The following is a 22,577-nucleotide window of genomic DNA, read 5'->3' as shown; positions in this document are numbered from 1 at the left end:
AGACCTGCTGTGACATGACATGCAGGTCTGTGTTTGCCATGAGTTCATAAATCCCCAGTCAGAAAAGGAGCACCTCTGCATATTAAATCAGCTGCACAAGTGTGCAACCTCTGCATCCCAAAATGTTTCTGGGCACAACAAAATATTTGTCAGTAGTTGAATGCATAATGCCTGGCCACCATGGCTGCTTCCAGCACAGCTAAAGAGGAGGAGATTGGAAATATCCACTTCCTGGTTTAAAATTAAAAAAAGACAATCCATCACTACATTCAAACCAGGTACAGTGGTTAGTTTAAATCATGGGATAATGAAACAAGCCAGAATCAGAAATTGTGATTTGAATTTGGTTTGTTTCAATAAACCATTGTTTAAACTAATCACAGCTTGCCCTTGTCAGACATTGACAACAAACCAAGTCTTGTTTAAACATGGAAGCAGAGCCTTCCTGTGATCTCCTCATGCCACACCAGAGGAGAAGAGGTGTGGGGGAACACATGAGCAACAGACTTGCTCAGTTTCAGTCACATAGTGCAGACTATGGCTTTTAGCATCATGTCCACACTGGGCTAAATGTGAAGGGCCAATCCACACACAGTTCTAGAATCTCAGGTTCAACCTATGAATTTACCAGCAACAGAGGCTACAAGTTGCAATACATTTTCCATCCATATTCACACAAACACACACACACAGAGAGAGAGAGAGAGAGAGAGAGAGAGAGAGAGAGAGAGAGTATCTTAAGAAACCACAGCAGTCAAGACCAGGATGCTGACAACCAACACCAGCAACAGAGGGAAGGACTTGGGGCAACGATACCTAGGGAGGGTCAGTGGCCCATCAAGGACCCAGAGTTCTGCAAACCATTTCCTCCCTACAGCTACTTCCATTTCACACAAATGTTGGCACATTGCACAGGCATGCATTCGTAGCCCATTCCAGAACACAGCTCTTGATTCACTTTCTTCAATGGAAAGGCACCAAAATATGCTTATACCATAAAAGCCAGGCACACGGAGAGGAATATAAATGCCTAATCGTGGGGTGAACATCCTCCAAGAGAAATCTTGGAAATCGGTGGTCTCGTGAACTCCAACAGATCAAAACCACAATGAGGTCATTTGTTAACTGTGGAAGAAGACTGCCTTTGGCAGGCTTTCATCCAGTTTGCCTCTGCTGCATTAATAACCTGGGACTTTTGAAATTCATAATGCAAGCCAGTCATTTTCTGATAAAAACAGAAAGGGATTATGCACATTTCATCGTATATGACAGTATTAAATGGAGCTTTGAAGCAACGCTGTGGGTCTTGGATAGCTCCCCTGTGTTCTTAAGCTACTGGCTGCCTAGGTTGGAACCAAAACCAGCCTCCCTTACCCCTGGTGATAACTCCTTCCTTTCTGCACTGGCATAAATTATATCTTGGAGTCCTCTAATAAAATTGAGGCCATCTATTAAAATCAAGAATTGGAAACTCCACAGCCACAAAGCCTCTGCTCGTTAAAGGCCCACTTCCTATCAAGCATCTTGAAATAAATTTGAAATGAGATGGGCAGTGCCTTCATCACCAGCCATCAACACACTTCTCTGAAAATGAGATTGCTATTCCCCTCTCTAATTCAGAAGGCATTCAGCACCACAAGTCACAGACTTAAGACAGTAAGTGATAACAATGGGAATGCCTTGTTTCAAACTGTCAAGGACTGTTGACTACTGCCCCATCTGATGAGTCATATAAAATGGCAGCCTCTCAGATATGAACCAGATCTGGCTTCACTCCATCTTCCTCCACTGGCCATTGGAAGAGTGTAAAGGACTTTCTTTTCCATCTAAACCATTCTTGAATAGCAGGCTTTACCTGAAATCTAGTGTGCCTTGCTCCTTGGCCCCAATTCTTCTCTTGTTCTCTGGGTTATCCTCTGGCTTTCAGTCCTGGATCCTAACTCTCTCCAGACCACCATCGAAGGAAGTATCTCTTAACACCAGTCAATCAGTCTCTCCTCTACATTCAGCAAGAAATAAGTGTGCCATCACTCTAGTTCCTACCGACCACCAAGTAACTGGGTCATCAAGTAAACCACCTCAAGATTTATTTCTAATGGCAAGTAGTATAGCTTTCTTTTAAATAGCTACAATAAAGCCGCAAATACATTAAAAGAACTCAATACTGACAGTCTCAGCAGATACAATGGGGAGCCATTAAAAGAAAATATTTTCACACACAGGCATAGATAACATTTACATTGTTGTTGTTCTTCATGGTACAAAACTCAGAACGTAGATTTTGGGGCAGGAAAATACTGATCTTAATTATCTAAGACTGCACAATGCATTTATCTGCTTACTATATTTTTATCCTGCTTTTCAGGTAACTGTTTTTTCCCAAAGTGGCTCCATTTAATGTAAGAAAATAAGAAGCAGGTTCCGCGGCCATCACACTTACAAACAGGGCACTCAAGGGAAGGAAGAGTAGAGGGAAAATCAGCAGAGAAGGAAGTCAGCTCTTCAAGGCCAAAACCAAGTGGCCTACAGAATCTATAGGCATTTATATCCAGTCCTGGCCAGGTTATGGGTCATACATGGGGTGGCGGAGATGATAGGGGGTGGGCAAGATCTCTTTGTGCAAGCAGAAGCTGTTCCACATGCAAGGACTTAGTTGAATACCCTTCTTCACATATCAAACTACAGGAGAACAAAACCAAGTCACCCTCATCAAATACTACTAATCATCCTCATCAGACAAACAAGATATGCAAAGCATCGTGCCTCTGCTTCTCTTCTTCACCCTCTCTCATTTCCATTTCTTCATTGGTATTTAATCCATTGCGCTGAGGAAAAACACTTTCAGTAGGACTTGAAAGCCTTATTATCACCTCACTCACTCACCAGAGGTAGAGCCGATCACCATCATTACCCTTGTGTGTGGTTTTATAGAAGTTTATTTCTATGCCTTCACCTCAGACCACTGGGAAAGTGAGTATGAGAGGCAAGACCTTCTCAGTGGTGTTGCCATGGCTCAAAAATACCCCCTCCCCGGTAAAGAGAATCAGCCCTGTTTAGACAGAAACTGATCAGGCATTATAATGTTTAACTCCTTGCTTGCTCTGATATTGATTCCTAGACTAATTATTTGTAGTTCTTGTGGTGCTTATGGTTATTATTATATGGTTATAAAATGTTTCAGGAACTAACTTGTATTCATTCCACTGCATGTTAAATTGTAATCTGCTCTGAGTGCTCTAAGGGCAGAAGAGTTCGATATAAATACACAACAACAAAAGAAGAAACACTCATATCTTCCAGGTCATCTCTAGAGTAGGCAGCCCTTTGCTGAATTTTCATATGGGCTCCAATAGGAGAATCAGCTCTCCAATTACTGTGAACCCCAAGGACTGTGAAGAATGTGGGCAATGTGTGAGAGCAGAAGGGGAAGGAGGGGGAAATGAGCTATACAGGCAGCGCTATTTTTGAGCTCAGCTTTTCCCATCAGTCCTGTTAACTTTTCTACAGCAGATAGAAAATGCTGGACTAGTCTGGGGGAAAGCCACACTGGTGGATAATTGCCTCTTTCAATTTATGAAGACCACAGAGTCTCATATTCCATGTTAGCTCGTCTTCTGATGTAACAGTGACTGTCATACGTTGTTCTGATTAATAGTCAGTGCTGTAGGAATTAAGGGAAAATAACAGGCTGAAAAACTCTGGGGGTTTATACCACTTTAAAGAGCTGGCCCATGAGAAATTATACATAAAACTGGGGTGGGAGGGGAGGGGGAGAGAGACCAATAATAAATAAGACCCACAGTGATGAACAGGATTCAGCTAGTGGCCAGAGAGCTCCCAAAATAACCCTAACTGGACCAGAAAACAAAGACCACAATATCTGACTGCCAATGGCACTGATATGAACATCAAGATGCACAGATGGATGGCAGTTTTCTATGTGGTTATATCTGCAACAATCTTCACATGTTCAACTTAGAAATGGAGATTAAAGTTTGAAAGCCAAGAGGTTCTATTTGTGTGGGGCATTGTCAGGGAACTGCCATCGGCACAGAGGCGAGAGATAGAGGGGGAATTGTGTTACAGGGAGCCTCCGAAAATCTTGCAAAGCAGTTCCTCTTCCGGCAAGGAGGAATCCCCCACGTCCAGTGGAGAAGAGGGAAAAGGACCAGAGGATGCTAGAAAGAGCCTTAACACTGCACCTGAGAAAGCTGGAGAGGAAGGAAGCACACCCCTGCCTTCGCAATAGCTTGAGGCGCAGGGAGGGGCGGAAAAGGCTGGAGGTGACGAAGCTTTTATGTTGGGGGAGGTACAAGAACAGACCACTCCCAGATCCTGCTAGCGATTCAGCCAGACATGAACTTATGACGCTCTGCACTGTAAATAGTTTGCACCAAAATAAAGCCTGTAAAAGACAGGTCTGAGTGCTGCCTGGTTACTCTTGAGCAACCACAACAGCATCTGACAGGCAGGGTAAGTCCTTGTCAATAATAAATAAATAAATAAATAATATTTATACCCTGCCCATCTGGCTGGGTTTCCCCAGCCACTCAACTCCTGTTGTATTGAATTTGGGTCCTTTTGCATTCAAATCTGATACTCTACCACTGATCAACAGCCCTTCCCCAATTCTTGTTATAATATTTATACTGGTCAATACATATTTGTACTACCAAATTTCATGACTTCCTAGGAGCTGGATTTTGGGAAACCGCTGAGAATTCTTCTAGCTCTTTAAATCTTTTTTTTATATACACACACCCCACAACCAAGCTTACAGTTCTGTGTGAACCCCTATCAATTGCTGGGAATGCTTTAATGGGAGTATGCACGCAACTGAGACCATTTTGCCAGTGTGACCACGGCATAGAAGCTTTCTGACATAAGATCACAGGACTGCCCCATTAAATCAAGTTTGTGCATAATGTTGCCAGGAGGGCGAATGCTGCAATAATGTAAAGGTTTGGAGAACTGAAGGGATGGTAAGCGATTCTGAGCATGTAGTTCTCTGTTGTTGTTGCTGCTGCTGCTGCTGTTGCTTCTTCCTAATGAGTCCTCCAGTTTTTTTAAAAGGCTTTCATTACACAGACGAGCATTGGCCTCATCAATCCACAAGCAAGTCCCAACTCCCTACTGAGTGTCGACAGAATGCAAGGCTGCAAATTATGTTTTGCCGCTCAAAAACTTTTCATACAGCGGAAGCCCGGGGAATCATTATCCTGTATCCTTCAACACATTTTGAAAACATCAATATGCTAATGAAAATCAGCTCTGCTTTCTTCCATCATCACGTCTAGACAGAACAACTAACCTCCTCCCAGCTGAAAGCAGCAGTGTGGTTAAGAACAGATGGGCTTGTGCTCAGCTCAAATAAGAGGAATGGGATGCTTTGGGAGATGGGGTGATGGCAGAGGAGAGTAGATGGGCAAAGAAAACATAGACTGGAACATTTGCTGTTGGTAGAATTCAGCCCTGTGGTTGCCAGACTAAGGGAAAGGATATATGCTAGCCCCAACCATTAGCCAATGGAACAAGAGTCACCAAGCACTCTTCAAGCAAGGCCATCAGCAAGAGAAAGTCAACCTGGCCTGGACTAAATATAAATGCTTGTAGACTGTGTACGCTGCTTCGTTGTGGCCATGAAGAACTGACCTTCTTCCTCAACCCTTTGCCTCCACTCTTCCTTTCCTCGTGTGCTGTGTCTTCTTAGCTTGTCTGCATAAGCCTGATGGAGAGCCTGTTTCTATTTATTTATTTTTAATGATTTTACACACTTTGGGAGAAAATAATGGTCTGAATCGCAGAATTAATGCAATATAAGAAAGAAAGAAGTGTGTGTTAAACCTCAGGACATGGCTAAAAAGAAGAAAAACCTTGCTTCCCTTCCACTGAGATGCAGATCTCCTGACAGTTGGCCATAACTAGGGATTGAGGAAATCTGTTTGGTTCACATTTTAATATAAGCCTACCATTCTAACACATTTCCCAGTAACATGTGAACCCAAACAATACTATCCTTCGAAATTACCCTTCTCCTAATTTTCCAATGCACTTCACCAACCCAGAAATGTATACCAAAATGCACATATTAGGAAAAGTATACATAAAAATGCATGATATAAAAGGGGGAAATGGTTGCAAATATGCATACACTGGGCAAAATTGAACACTAAAATATGCATGTTAGGAGAAATCCTCACTAAAGCAAATGAATTTGAGAACCTTTTTTTTAATGCAAACTGATGTAGAAATGTGAAGAACAGAGATTAAGATTGGAAAAATGAGAAACTTGGAGTAACTGAAATTGACATACAGTGGTACCTTGGGTTATGAACTTAATTTGTTCCGGAGGTCCATTTTTAACCCAAAACCATTCTTAACCTGAGTCGCACTTTTGCTAACGGGGCCTCCCGCTGCCGCCACGCCAAGCGATTTTCGTTCTCATCCTGGGGCAAAGTTCGCAACCCGAGGTACTACTTCTGGGTTAATGGAGTTTGTAACCCGAAGTGTCTGTAACCCAAAGCATTTATAACCTGAGGTACCACTGTATTTGTCCATGACTATGTTCACATCATAAGAACATACCCAGCTGGTAGCTGCTCTGAAGAGCAAAATAAATTTGTAGTTCATGCAAGATGTCACTGCCATTCCTTCAACATGTTTTCAGATTTTGGAGCATGTTTGCAAACTCTGGGCTCTAGAGCTGACCCCCGCTTGATTCAATGTGAGCCTTGCTGAACTTCATCCAAATCCACTGAGAAACAGAACTTCCTCCTACAAGCTTTTGTTGTATGCTGTATTACCCAATGGGACAGAAATTATGGGGCAAAAGGTTTCCACTTGCCTGGGATTCTATTAAGACATTTTGTTTTACTTCTGGCAGAATCAGATCTGAGTGAGCACATAATTTAATGAAAGGAGGGATCATATCAGGCAAAGTCAGGCTTAAAGGGTGGAGCAGGGCTGGGGGTGGGAAGAGCTTCACTAAATTTTTTGGCGTTCAAGTTTACCCTACTCCTTCAGTTTCAGAGCATGAAGCACAGAAAGCCCTGAGCCTTAAAAAAGGCAAAAGGCCAAAAGCTACATGGGAATAAAGATATAAATTAAACAGAGGAAGGAGAATGCACAGAAGTTCATCCGCCTCTGACTAGTTTAACAGGCTGTTCCCTTCCTTCTGAATGGTTTGTGTTTTCGGAGATTTCTAGAGAATTTGAAAGCTTTGCATGGGATTTACCTGAGGTAAATTCATCCTCGTACCTGAAATACATTTGTTGCCTATTCATCCAGAGGACAGACAGCATTTCTAAAGATCAATAAGAAATAGAAAATATTGGGCAGTGAGCATAATTTGGTCCAGTCATATTTGATATATTACAGCCCTTACTGGCAGTTAGGATGCTAGATACCAGAAAAGCCATGACTTGCTTTTGCCTGGATCCTGACCCTTGTACGAAATCCCACATTCCCTCCATAGACAGCTTTTGACTCTGAGACAGCACAGTTCAGGCTGCAGGGCCAAAGGGAAAACTCCAAAAAGGATTCAGAACCATTCATCCGGCCTCAGCTGCAAAGGTGAGTATCCCTTGCATCTTTCGCGATCTCACTGGTGGTGGTTGTTGTTGTTGTTTAGTCGTTTAGTCGTGTCCGACTCTTCGTGACCCCATGGACCAGAGCACGCCAGGCACTCCTGTCTTCCACTGCCTCCCACAGTTTGGTCAAACTCATGTTGGTAGCTTTGAGAACACTGTCCAATCATCTCATCCTCTGTCGTCCCCTTCTCCTTGTGCCCTCCATCTTTCCCAACATCGGGGTCTTTTCTAGGAGTCTTCTCTTCTCATGAGGTGGCCAAAGTACTGGAGTCTCAGCTTCAGGATCTGTCCTTCCAGTGAGCACTCAGGGCTGATTTCCTTAAGAATGGATAGGTTTGTTCTTCTTGCAGTCCATAGGACTCTCAAGAGTCTCCTTCAGCACCATAATTCAAAAGCATCTCACTGGTGGAGGATATAGCAAAAAGATATATACTGTACAAAACCTCCAAGCATAACAAACTGTTACCATATTTTCTCTAAAACCTATAGCATTTGGCAGGACAGATGCCAGCAGAAAACAAGTAAGTTCCCCAGAACTGGGAAGTCACCCCTGGCCTCTTGGCATGAAACTCACAGCTCAATCGGCTTGACATACCTTTCCCTTCCCAACTTCAAGCAGAGACATTTCTTCTAATCCCCTTATAAGAATGTAAGAAGAACCACATTGGATCAGGCTAAAGACCCCTCTAGTCCAACATTCTGCTGTCACCAGGATGACCCACCAGATGCCTATAGAAAGCCTGCAAGCAGGGCATGAGTGCAACAGTGCTTTCCCCACTTCTGGTTCTCAGCAAGTGGTAGTAAGAGGCTTATTGCTTCTGACAGAGGAGATAGAACATAGCCACTGTGGTTAGTAGCCATCAATAAGCCTTATCCTCTAGGAATCTGTCTTCACTTTCTTGCCTTTCGAGAGGGTGAAAAAGTGTCGTATCTGATCAGCTCTCAATGAGACAGAAACAAACTGTAAAGAGTTACATATTTCCCAGCTCCAAGAAAAGAAACTGTGCAATTTTCTTCCCCCATGGCAGCCATATTCACTTTTAAATGAAGGCACTTCTATTCTTGGCAGTACTCTGGGCAAAGCTTTTCTCTGCCTGCTGAGAAAAACAAGGCAGTCGGTAGACTACTGAGTAACTCCTATCCACAAAAAGAAATCAATTGAGATGTCATTCGTTCAGACCCTCGCTAGACACATTCCCACTCAAGAAATTAAAATTGCAAAGGGTTCCTTACTTAGGTTTGACTGCAAGTTCTTTCTTGGTGTTACGGGAAGAATCACTAGAAAAACATCAAACATAGATCTATGAGCCTCCAAAAAGTTTTACATTACCCCCTGAAGAATTATTAGAAGCGCTCACCTACCAACACACTTCTGGGAATTTTTAAACTATGCAATTCTGTAAAGGCATTCAGATTAAGAAACAGAATCCAGTTAATTGTGCTGTGGCTTACCTCGGGTTACGAACTTAATTTGTTCTGGAGGTCCATTCTTAACCCGAAACCGTTCTTAACCTGAGGCACATTTTCACTAATGGGGCCTCCTGCTGCCACCATGCCACCAGCGTGCAATTTCCGTTCTCATCCTGGGGCAAAGTTCTCAACCCGAGGTACTACTTCCGGGTTAGAGCAGTTTGTAACCTGAAGTGTTTGTAACCCGAAGTGTTTGTAACCCGAGGTACCATTTTATCAGCTTGTGGCAGCACTGACACAGACCTTTCCATTGGTGGTACCCATGTTACGGAACATACTCCCCACGGAAATATGACAGACCTCCATCAGTATTGGCATTCCGGAGGCTTTTGAGGACACACCTGTTTCATACAGGCATTTCCTAAATCTCTTACCAAGATTTCCCTATTTTAATTATTGCATTATTTTATTGAGATTGTTTTATTGCATATTCTAATGGTGGATGCTTCGCTTTTAATGTCTGTGTAATTGGATTTTACACTTGTAAATTGCTCAGAGGCCTATTCTGGCATTAAGCAGTATCTAAATTCATAAATAAATAAATAATAAAGCATGGTTCAGAGAAATCCCAGTGTGCTGAAATGAATCAAACACAATGAGGGGGGTGGAATGTGTGTTGCTATCTTTTAAACACACACACATGAAAACACAAAACTGTATACGGTGCATAATATCTAAGTCCCATGTCCACCCTGATCTCAAACACATGATTGTGATCCGTACCACATCACACAACATCTCCACAATAATCAGCAAGGGATTGAGAGAGCCAGCGACGCTGACCTGAAGATCTACCCCAGATCACGCTGCAGCACAACAAATCACAATTCTCAGCATTCCCAGATAAGGGCTCGGTTTCTTCTCTTTGGCAATCGCTCGTAGCCGAGCAAGATTGTCTTCCATGAATATGGATTCAGGTAGGCAGCAGTGTTGGTCTGTTGCAGTCGAAAGAAATAAATAAAAATTTAAAATTGTTCAGTAGCACCTTAGAGACCAACTAAGTTGGTTCTGGGTATAAGCTTACTGTATGTGAAGAAGTGTGTGTGCACATGAAAGTTTATACCCAGAACCAACTTAGTTGGTCTCTAAGGTGCTACTGGAAAACAATTTTATTCCATGAATATGGTCAGTGAACCACATCTGTACAGTGAATTTCCACATGTATCATTTGTCCGTGGTCCTAAAAAACACTGTTCCATGCACCATCACATCCCTATGTGTCAATGAAAAGGGTCAGATCAACAGCTATTCAGCTGCACATGTGCTTCTGCTAGTGCATGGTGTCTTTAACCCTATCTCCTCCCCTTTGTGTCCCTTCTGTTCCCACCCTCATTGGATCTGAAGGGGAGAGTCAGGAGAACCCCCAGAAGAGTACAGGGGGAGGAGTGGGGATATTGTTTGATCAGGCAAGCAGAGATGCTTGTGCTGAAACAAGGGATCACCTGGGCATTGCTTCGAATTTCTCTCCAATACTGCACAAACATATTTTTAGCCACAGCCTTATTTGTCCAGCCAGCGTCAAACAATATTATGGGAGTGATAAGACCATTTGCTGAGTCTCACAACTTCGTTTATAAATGAAACAGGTGCAAAAATGTAGAGATTTAAGAGGAAAAGAAGGTTCTGTCACCATTTTTTGTCTGCCTTTTGCAATGGTAAATGCTCCAAATGGCCGGGGCAGGAGGGCAGGGTACCTTATGGATAAAAATCAGTGTAAACCACCAAGTCATAGGTCGCAGCAACCTGGCAGACACCTCTGAATTTGCGGCCACTGGAGGAAATACAAACACAATCATGGAGATAGTTGCTGGCTTGAAATTATGCATTGGCTGGCATCCACGGGATAGGATATATTAGGACCAAAAATCCAGTGCTGGCACACATCTTAAGCGCACTTGGGAAGCTTCCCTAAAAGAACATCATACTAAAAAGTATGTTCAGTTAATTGGAGACAGAGTGTGTTCAATGTAGATAAGGAACAGCACCACTTCAAATCAGAATAATCAGTAGCAAGAGATTTTTCCCACCTTTCCAATACATACTAACAGGAACAAGTTAGGATTTTAATTCATTAGCAATTATGCATCTAAAACCTTTTAAGGTGGTGGCAGCTTCAGATAAACTGAGCACAAAAGATACATTTTTTAAAATGGATGTGACGTTTGAGTACCAAGAAAAATGCCCTGATCCCATTTCTTATTTGCCTTTCCTTTACAGAGGGAACTGTATCATTTTCTACTTGTAACGAAAATTTGGCACAGCCAATCCAGTCCAAAGTCATTTTACTGGCATTATCGGGTTGCTACAAAAATGTTTTGCTTCCGTACCAGCAGATAAAATTGATCCTTTAAAATGTTTCCATCAAAAACTCACTCAGAGGCTAAGAGTTTCCAGTTCATGCTCTCTGGGCACTTTTTAAAGCTTTAGTCAAACACACGCTTAATAAACCTAGAAGAGAAATGAGTTACAGTATTTCTCTCTCTCTCTCTCTCTCTCTCTCTCTCTCTCCCTCAGTTCTGCTTCAGGACTCTGGCAACCGATTCTCTCAAAGGAAAGGGCAGCCAGCACAGAGTTGAAGCAATATACACAGAATTTGTAAAACTACCTCTATCAGGATTCAGCCGTTTATTTTCTTAATTAACTGAAAATGATAACACAAGAGCATTTCCATTTGGGGAGCCCTCCAGCTTCATCAACTGCTGGAAAAATTCTGCTCCAAGAGCTGAAGTTACAGTTATTTCAGCAGATTTCAAAATAAACACAGCCATACAATCGCACTGCATAGTAGCCAAATCTAGGTAACATTACTGGCCACAGAGCTGCAGACGTCTTCAACACGCCCCGCCAAATTTTGCTACATGGCACCCACATTGTATATTTGTGAAGCCACAAAATGCCACGTTAAAGCCATGCAAACAACACCAATGAGACAAAACCATAAAAGCCAGAGGTGGTTTCTTCCAGCCTGTCCTTAGCCCACCTTCCTCTGCATGGATATTGCATTAGGCACCAGCAATTATAGCAGGCAAGATCATCCTGCGATTGGACAACCTTTCAACCACCTACACATCTCAAACCTGCCAAAGACCAAATACGAGACCCTGGAGGGAAAGGCCAGGAAGTGGGGAAACGATGTGTTCAAGAAGAATGGCTCTGGCATCCATTTCATTTCCTATAAGCTCCTCTTTACAAGTCAGCAGTTCTGCTAGAGCCACCTTAAATAATAATATGCAGGCCATCAAGATAGGAAGGTATGTCTGAGCTAAAAAAAAATAATGTCAAAACCGCTCCTGCTAATGAGCGGCCAAAGAAGTTCGGATCTTTTTGAAGTTCATGAATAGAGCTGCTCTCGATGGAGTACCAGAATCCTAGAAGGATGAGTAGGGTTGGGTAAGATGACAGTGGTGGGGGAATCTCACATTTCCTCTGGAACAGACCTGGCCTGCACTTGTCAAGAGCAAGTTTGTTGTTGTTGTTTTTAATTGGGCCATGCTCAGGATATGAACGCCATCCTCAGGGTCAGTCAGATCACTGGCCTTCAATGAGTGGCTTGGGACCCATTACCAGTTCACAGCAGCTGCACTGCCACCATACAAATATATGGCTTTTAAAAACGTCTCGCATGCTGCAAGTCTCATTCATTTGGGGACTTGGGAAGATACTGAGACATATACCGTGAGAACGGAGGTGGATGCTGGATTGTGGAACTGCAGGAGACACATCACCAACCTTCACATTTATCACTAAGATGGTTTGTTAGCTAAATGTGTAAAAGAAGCAGACCAATCTTCAATCTTTTCGTCAGCAGAACTAAATAAATAAATTATGGTCATTTGTAACACTTTGTTGTGTTTGGAGTGCGGGGTTTTTGTTTTTTTAAGGAAACAGTTAAAAACCCTGGCAATGCAAACTCCCATTTGCATTCTTAAAATATTCTTTGAGCAAAAGATTAAGGCTGTTGAGCCAATCCTATAAAAACAGACACAGCAAATAAAACCTGTTTCAAGACTATGCCAAGCTATTTTAGAAACAACCATCTGGCTCAAGGATCTTAACACAGTCGGTTCCAAGAAGTAAGGGGGGAAGCCTGAAGAAGAAACAGATATTTAAGAAATTAAGAGAACTCACCAGCAACTTATTGAGGGCCGCTGAAACCAGCTGGGGAACAAAATATACTTCTAGATCCTGAGCTAGTGTCTAGACACTAGAGCCTGTGTGGTGTAGTGGTTAAGGGCAGTAGATTCGTAATCTGGTGAACCGGGTTCGCTTCCCCGCTCCTCCACATGCAGCTGCTGGGTGACCTTGGGCTAGTCACACTTCTCTGAAGTCTCTCAGCCCCACTCACCTCACAGAGTGTTTGTTGTGGGGGAGGAGGGGAAAGGAGATTGTTAGCCGCTTTGAGACTCAGGGTTGTGATAAAGCGGGATATCAAATCCAAACTCCTCCTCTTCTTCCAAACAGCAAAGTGGCATGCTAGAATATAGATGCTGATCTTCTCCATCCTGGTATGATCTCTGCAGAACACTTCTCACTGACTTGTCCGCTTTCCATGAGCAAGGGATTTTGGCTTCTGGGGAGTATTTACAGAAGGGCTGAGAAACCCAGGCCCAGAAGTCAAATGTGGCCCTCAAAGCTTCTTTATCTGGCCCTTGAAACTCTCTCAGGCCACACCTCTCTCACTTGGCCATACCCCTCACTATCCCTCTTCCATAGCCTTTTTGAGTGCTGTTGCCTGGCTGGAATTTTTTCTTGAACTGTGACTTAATGCAAGGGCATGTGTAGGTGTGGGTGGCTGTCTGCCTTTGTAGCCTACTATACAAAGATGCAGTCGCATCCATTGCTCCGCCCTCTTTTGCCCATGGATACAAACACCACTCACAGAGAGCCCCAGAAGGTTGTTCATGATGGAAGGTGGCCCTTGGGTGAAAGAAGCCCTAGAGCTAGTTTAAATATGTAATCCCTCACATACACTCTAAAGTCCCAGAGCACATTATTATACCGCTAAATGTGCCATTTTGGCTTTAACTGACCAGCAGACACACACTTCAAGGAAGAGGGTGGTCTTCCCAGTAGAAGAGTTCAGAGCATCGTCTAAACCATCCTATGAAAATGAAGTATTATTAAAGGAGTTCAGCTGTGGTCACATGAGATGTACAAGCATGAAGGGAGCATTTTTGCGAACGCCAGTGTCAAATGCAAGCAATGCAAAACAGACAGAATTCTCCCACAAGAGGCTGTAGCCTACAGAACAAAAGTTAAAAGTCACATCTTCCACCCTCCTGGCACCTCTGTCACTGCCCACTACTTGTATGTAGCCTTTGGAAGGTGTCCTCTGGCTGAAAAACGTTCCCCATCCCTGTTAGAAGTACTATGTGACTTTAAGACCTAATACCCAAGTCGGCTTGTTTTCCTCTTCTCACCTCATTCCTTCCCCCGCCTTTTGCGTTGGACCATATAGATTATAAACCTGCAGACAGGAATTCCAACACACACACACACACACACACACACACACCGTATATTGATTTTATTTACCGTAAGTCACCCTGAGAAATCTTTTGACTGAAGGAGCAGGGTAAAAATGGTTTAAATAAACTCTGTAAATTCAAAGCCTCCGCCACATCCCTTCACCCTCCAAAATGAGGCAAGTGGTGACCATGAGAAATGAGGGCCTTTCCAGTCCCAGCACCTCAAATATGTCCTTTCACAGCACCAGGCAAAGAAATATGACCAGACATTCAAATGTGCTTTATAGCTGGTTTTAGACATGCTGGGTTTTAGTGGTTTTGCTTCCGTGACTCTTCTGGTGTCTTGTTTTTATGATTTTAACGTCTCCGTTTGTAAAATTATATGCTGCCCTGGGAGTCATGGTACTGTAGGGTGGCATATAAAATTGCCTGTTAAAATGGTACTTCAGAAGTATTTACCAGGAGTATCCAGCAGGAACTTTCTATTGCTCTGCCCTTACAGACTACTGGGTACTAGCTGGATAGCATTTGTTACTACAGTAATAAGCACTAAAGTATTTGTTATTGTAGTATCAACAGGCAAATTGCAAAAAAGAAGGGTGGGGAGATACAGGATCCTCTAATCTAATACAAAAGAGCTGGAATAGGAACAAAGGAAGCTGCCTTATACAGAGTCAGACCACTGATCCATCTAGCACAGTATTGTCTACACTGACTGGCAGCAGCCCTCCATGATTTCCAGGTCAGGTTCTCTCCCACCCCTACCTGGAGAAGCTGAGGACTGAACCTGGGACCTCCTGCATGCAACACTGATGCTCTGCCACTGAGCTATTGCCCTTCCCTCTCTATTGCTCTGCCCGGAACGGAGCCATTCCATGAACAGAAGATTTCAGTCACTGCACTTGCTAAGCATAAAACAGCATTTAAAAGGACCGGATTGCAATTATGCACACATACCAGAATGAGCAGCATGCGAGTGCAGAAAACAGGTGGCAGGGTGCAAAAAGTAGGTCATTTTAGCAGGGCATCCTGTCAAGAAACAAGTTGTTGTGGATACCCTGCAGCAGAGGGGCAGTCAGGTTGCTAAGACCACGGTCAGCAGGAGGCAAATTCACTCAAAGGCTTCGGAGACTTTGGGGTCATGTGTCCACAGAAATGCAGTGCACCACCCAGGGGGGGAAAATGTCAGAAGCCAAGAAATTATATATTTTTTATTTTTTTTAATGATATTTATTAAAGTTTCAAAAGAAGGATACATAAATAAAAAAGAGAAAAATAGAAAAAAGAAAAATACAAAATACAAAAAAAAAAATTAAAAACAATTCAATCTTTTCATCACTTCTCTTTCATTTACTTGTTTCCCGGACCTCCTCATACCTCCCTTTTTTGTATTCCAGTTCAATTTATTAGTCCAGCAATTTCTTTCCCTCCTTTTTAATCCTGATCTTTAATCTTAATATATTATAGCATTAGGTTTTTACATATTGAAAATCCAATTTTTCCATATTCTTTTATACCATTACAGCTAGAAACCACTTAACTTCAATCCAACATCATTCTAACATTCATTAATTTTACAATATTTCTGTAAGTAGTCTTTAAATTTCTTCCAATCTTCTTCCATATATTTTTTAAATCAATCCAAGACAGAAAGCAGTGTCATGTTTGCACTAAACAGTTCAAGCAAGGTTTTCCAGCACTTGCTCATTCATTGATTTTTTTAAAAAATATTAGTGAATATGCTAAACAAGTACCCCCCCCCCCTTTTGACACCACCTTCAGTTGTCCCTGAAAGGAGGTTGGTGTAGCCTGGCCTTTGCCAACCTAAGGCTTGCCAAATGTTCTGCACTACAGCTCCCAGCAGCCCCACCTAGTCCCAACAGTTTCTGTTGGGAACTGCAGTTCCAAATATCAGAAGGGCATCAGGTTGAAAAAGTCTGGTGTACTCAATAAAAGCCATAGATCTCCAAAACAGAATTGCTGTTAAGGGAGATACAAGCCTTCTCCCTAGTCAGGATTTGATAGGTGCTCATTGCTCCCACCCACCCTGCCATGCAGCAGAAGAGGGTGGGGGAGCAGGTATCTGGGGAATATTCATCCCCTATTTTATTGATTTCAAATATTTTTATCCAACCTTTTTCTGTGGCTCACTGCATAAACTGAAACAATTGGTAATGTACGCTCGAAAAGAAAATAAAGTGAGAGCAAAAACAATACTTTGCAAAATAGGACAGAAACATTTTTTTTGGGGGGGTGAATGTCTTAACAGCCTGTCCAAATAGCAAAGGGGTCGATTGGGCCCCTTGAGAAAAGGAATTCCATCACCAGGGTGCCACTACAGAAAAGGTCTTGCTTCACACCCCAGTCAATAAGATATTTGGTGAAGTAATGTTATGCCCTGTGATACAAACTACATTTCCCATGCAACTGAAAGCTGCCCAAGCCGTCTTCATTCTTGGAAGGAACACTTGGTGACCATCAGAAAGGAAGGGATAGTATTGTCACTTCCTTGGCCACAGTAGTTATACCCTCCTAGAACCTAAAACTATCTGCACTTTTTTTCCCCTTTACAGGTCCACATGACAAAATTTGACCCCCAAAAATGATGCTTCCATATCAGAGTGAATACAACCAATCTATACAAGAAGAATCCCAGTTTGAGGAAAGTGTTATTCACTATGGATCAATTGAAAAACCTGACAGAAGCGAGAATATAATAATAATAATAATAATAATAATTTATTATTTATACCCCGCCCATCTGGCTGGGTTTCCCCAGCCACTCTGGGCGGCTTCCAAAAGAATATTAAAATACTATGATACATCAAACATTAAAAGCTTCCCTAAACAGGGCTGCCTTCAGATGTCTTCTAAAAGTCTGGTAGTTGTTGTTCTCTTTGACATCTGGTGGGAGGGCGTTCCACAGGGAGGGCGCCACTACCGAGAAGGCCCTCTGCCTGGTTCCCTGTAACTTGGCTTCTCGCAGTGAGGGAACCGCCAGAAGGCCCTCGGTGCTGGACCTCAGTGTCCGGGTAGAATGATGGAGGTGGAGACGCTCCTTCAGGTATACTGGACCGAGGCTTCTCTCCCCTACAAGCCTAATCAACTTCTTAGGATTCCAAAACTGCTCTCTCAATTTTCAACAATACTTTCCCTCCTCTGTCTTTAAGACACAAGTATGAAATAAAGATGAAGAAAAAACATGACCCTGATATACCTCTAAGAAGACTGGGTACGTCTGAAAACACATGCATCTTCTTAAATTTCCCACGCACAACTCTAATGTACATAAATAAACCAGTCAGGACCCATAAGCGCGAGCTGAGGGTGGGGGTGGGGAATCTCAATGAATTGTAAATGTCAAGGATCTGAATGAGCAGATTTCATAACATGTTTTCATCAGCTTTTCCAAGAATTAGACGCAACCAGCTCATGTTGTCAGCAGTAAATCAGTAAATTGTGTCCCAGCTTTGTAACTTTAAATTTACAGGGTTTAGCCCCCCAAAAGGGGGGGGGGATAATACATTTATAATGGCCTAGCTCAGCCAGTCTCAGATATATCCTAAAGATACAATCAACTGCTGATGACCTTGTATTTTTTTAAAAAAAATCTGTCACTCAGGCTGTCCTTCTGTCCCGCCAGCAAAACAACAGTATCAACACCACAGGAACAGACCTCAAAGGTTCATTTTGTCTGAGTCTTCAATGGGATGCACAAGTAAGTACATCTTTAAGAGCTAGGGTCAAAATAATGAGCATTACTATACGTAATGCAAAAGTGAGGAAAAGCAAGGACATGAAACATTACAACATGAGCAAAAAAGCAAAGAAAATGAATGTGAGGTTACTTTCCCTTCAAGTTCACTGTCATCTGCACTTGACCATAGCTGGTACACAGTTACGGGGCAAGAACACACGTCCGTGTGTTAAGAAATCGCACACATCTGCATTAGAAATCAGCTCAAGAGCCACTGCTATCCAGTTTGACAAAGCCAGGCTAAATGGACCATATGTCTGACAACACCACATTCTGTCATGCTTCTCTTCCTGTTCAGAATACATAGCTCGACACCCTTTGAGGAAACATTTATTGAACCATCCAAAAAGTAACAGGAGAACAATCCCTTTACTAGAAGTAAAATGTCACAAAGTAACAAGCAAGTGTTTTTAATTGCCTCTGAGCTCTTCTTAAGGTTGGATGCTAACACACCCACCCCCAAAACAGGCCCAAAAAAGCACCATAATTTTTTTGGGGGGGGGGTTCTCTCCCCTCCTCCCCTTTGTTTTGTTTTGTTTTGTTGCATAACATTCAGACAGAAGAAGAGTTTGGGGGACCTGACAGATTACTCATAACTTTAAAACATTTAGCTGGTCCTAATAAAAAGATGACTATTAATTTTGTGTTATTTTTGGATCCCCCACCCCAATAAATTAGTGCAGCTACTTTCAATGTATGTATGTTTGGGAAGATCCGCAAGTCTGTTCCTTAACCAGGATCCAGCCAGATGTCTTCCTGCACTGCCAACAACAAAACAGAACACAAAGTTTTAAGCTGCTCTGCATATCCCTCCGTAGTACCTATGGGCATCAAAGGAATGAACCTTCAGGAAGGTGTGTCAAGAATTCCTAATACGATGTTCTTAATTCCGATTGGCCAAAGCTTCATTCTTAAAACACGTCACGTGACTAACTCTACTCGTCTACTCAAAATCATGAATGGATTTGCTTCCCCGATGCTGCACTGCGGTGCTCGCTGCCCTGATGAATCACCACTCCCTTTCTACCAGCTTATCACCACTGAATTATTCACTTAACTGAGTTTTACCAACTTCCCCGGCTGTTTTACGGCGGATTATCGCCAGGCGTCGCAGCAGCGCCCTCTACCCGACCCACGCGGGAACTGTACCCAGGGACGCTGCCCAGCGCCTTCGCTTCTGCCCTTTCCGATTACAGGCGACGATTGCGACTCAGAAATCTGCAGGCACTTCAAAACAACCCCCCTTCGCTTTCATTTTAGAAATCGACCTCTTCCCAATACAATTTCCGGCCGCCTCCAGAAAGAAAAAATGCTCGACGGGCAATTCTGCACTAAAATATAAATGACAAGTCTCCTTAAGAAAACCCCGTGGAAGAAAGTCATATTTAGGTTGCATGTACCCAGTGAGTTCAGAATAGACATGCACAGCATTGCACTGTTAATAATCTCCCTATTCCGTGCAAAAATAGAAACAAAAAGGCTTCTTCTCACCGACTTCTGCCTGTCCTCCCACCGCTTTTTGCCAGCAGGCTGGCAGGCTTGCCTTCTTCGCCCCAAGAGCTAACGTGGGAAAGGGGATTTTGATTTTAGAAAAGGGCTGCAAACGCTCGAGAGGCTCTCCTTTCCCATCTCGGCTCTCTCCCTTGTGTTTTTGCAGCTGCTCTGCTCAGGAGAGACCATCAATGTAGCCTGCGGAGAATGTTTTTAAAAATAAAGAGCGCCCTAAAAAGCTACGATCACTTGGGTTGGACTTACCCAGAAGCTCAAACAGCGCTTGTTTTCATCTCAAGACTTGGCTTTCACCGCAAACGGCTGAGCTCAGGGCTTCGGCGCGGCCATCCCGCGTCCGCCAGCCAAGCCCCCTGGACGCCCAAGTGCACCAGGCAAGGGAAAGGGGCGGCGGAGCCTGCGGGCTGCTGCTGCTGCTGCTGCTGCTGCTGGCGCTGCAGCGGCGTCTTCGCCTTCGCCTAAAGAGCAGGCGCCGCTTCCTCGTCCAGCCAGCGGCCGCTTTACGAGCGCCGCAAGCTCAGCTAGGCGCTCCTGCGCTACGCGCTCTTAAAGGGGCCACAGCCCCGACGGGGCGCGCAGGGGAAGAAGCGCCCGGGCGCTGCCGCGGGAAGGGAGCCCTGTCTTCACGCGGCGGCGCGTGTTTAATCTGAGGGACGCCCTCCCGATCTGCTGCTATTCTGCTGCTGGGATACAGGGGTCAGCGCAGGTGGGGCACTCAAAACGGACTTAGCACTTTTGTGCAACAAAACTACGTCGGGAGTGTGTGTGTAGGGGGAATCTTTTCGCAGTAAGGAAAGTGATGCGGAAAAGCACTGGGTAGTCTGGGAGATCAATGGCTCTGACCCAAGAAAACCAATCCAAATGATTGTTTGATAAGCAGCGTTGAATGAACTCCCCACAAACTTTGTGCAGCCGGTCAGAATGTTGTATAAAGTGTCCAAAGACCAATAGGTCAACTGATAGATTTAGGAAGCACTGGGGAAGGGACATAGCAGGCACCTTTAACTGCCCCACAGCTGACATCATAGATGACATCACATGTGGGCAGGTGGACATGATTTGACTGAAAGCAACTTGTGGGCCAAAATGGTGAGGCCTAGTGAGACCCACAAGCCAGAGGTTCGTTATCTCTCTCTCTCACCTGCCATAAACTTTGTGCAAACAAATCAAGATTAATGTCCAATAAGCAGGTCATCTGCAAGTGACTTTAGCATTGGATTTATTTTATTTTATTTTATTTTATTTATTTTTATTGCTTCTTATAAAAAAAAACCTTGCAAATCGCACGTTTGTGATCTCTCAATGGACCACTGACAATATTCTGTATGCCCTGAGTTCAAGTCATGTTGGAAGAGGGAGCCATGGGGCTTTGAGGATTGTCTCAGTCAAGCTGCTAATTCATTAGCAAGAAGCACAGGAAAGAATCAGAAGACTATGCCCCGCTCCAGCCCTACTTCATATTATATTTATTTGGTTGGCTTACTAGTTTTCAGATTTATAGTCCCCTTGTCAATCAAGTGATCCTCAAGTTTGAAGTTTCTCCCCCTCCCACGATACTAGATCTCACACCCATTATGCTAAATGGAGATTAAGGGCAAGACAGACAGAAATGCTTTTTTCACACAGAGCACAGCTCAGGTATGGAATTTGCTTCCAAAATATGTGACGATGGTGGAGTTGGCAGGGCCAGAGCTCAGTGGTACAGGCATGCTTTCCCTGCAAAAGATTCCCAGACTCAATCCCCAGTATCTCCAGTGCTGGGAAAGCTTCTTGCCAGAAACTCTGGAAAGCCACTAGCAGTCTCTGTAGATCAGGGATGGGGAATTTGTCTGGATGTTGCTCAACAACAACATCCATCATTCCTGGCTATTGGCCATCCTGACAGAGGCTGGTAGAAGCTGGAGTCCAAAATCTGGAGAGCCACAGATTAGCCACCCCCAGCACAGATGGACCAGCAGTCTGAATTAGTGTAAGACAGCTTCCTCAACTTTATGATAAGCTCTCTCCAGGGAGACTCGCCTGGCACCATCAGTAGCATTTTTAGGCAAGAACATTCTTCTTCACCCACGTCTTTGGATCTTAATTTTAGTGGTGTAGATCTGTTTTTCTATTATTTGTGCATTTTAGGAAGTTCTAGCGTCTTTTTATATTTGTTTCTGATGTTCATTTTTGTAAGTTGCTTTGAGTTTCATTTTTTGGGGGAAAGTGACTGATGAATAATAATTTTAATCAAATTGCAAGAAAGGAGATGCCACCTAAACATTAGGAAGAACTTTCTGACAGAGCTGTTTGAGAATGGAACAGAAGGTGGTGGACGCTCCTTCATTGGAGGTTTTCAAAACAGAGGTTGGATGGTCAGGGATTCTATAGCTGTGATTCCTGCATTGCAGGGGGTTGGACTAAATGGGAGCCCTTCCAACTCTATGATGCTGTGATTTTTCTTCTCCCATCCTACGGAAACAATTCATCCCAGAAGGTTCTCGCACAACCAGAAGCCCAAAGAGGGCCACTGGAAGATCCCATACTTCCCTGCTCTTCAGCTTACAACTATTTTCTGTGACATTGCAGGAGGGGAAAGGCCTCAATGCTCATTCTCCACAACCACTCAACAACACATGGATGCATGCCTCCACCCTGGAAGCTGAGCCCAGTTAAAGATTGAAAGCCTCCTGTTTGTTGAGCATTCATCCTGATTTCTTTGCACAATGCTTACACAGGTGTTTGAATATGGTTGTGTACACCCTGTACCTTTAAAGCACATTTGAAGCACATTGTTTCCCTCAA

The 22,577-nt window shown here is 43.5% G+C and overlaps 1 protein-coding gene across 6 annotated transcripts in view; it reads right to left on the bottom strand.

The window, feature by feature from the left end:
- DAAM2 (dishevelled associated activator of morphogenesis 2) overlaps positions 1–22,577 on the bottom strand; it is a 216,907-nt gene that overhangs the window by 168,820 nt on the left and 25,510 nt on the right. The window contains exon 1 of one of the 6 annotated variants that reach the window (XM_081000110.1): positions 20,040–20,290. The exons of the other annotated variants lie outside the window; for them this stretch is intronic. The gene's annotated coding sequence lies outside the window, so the exon portion shown is untranslated. Of the gene's footprint in view, positions 1–20,039; positions 20,291–22,577 lie in introns of those variants that run through there. 6 annotated transcript variants of the gene reach the window in all.

Source organism: Podarcis pityusensis, assembly GCF_964106645.2.
Source record: "Podarcis pityusensis genome assembly, chromosome: 3".
Classification (NCBI taxonomy): Eukaryota; Metazoa; Chordata; class Lepidosauria; order Squamata; family Lacertidae; genus Podarcis; species Podarcis pityusensis.
Note: the sequence above shows the minus strand (reverse complement) of the source record. Positions and strands in the feature narration are given on the sequence as shown.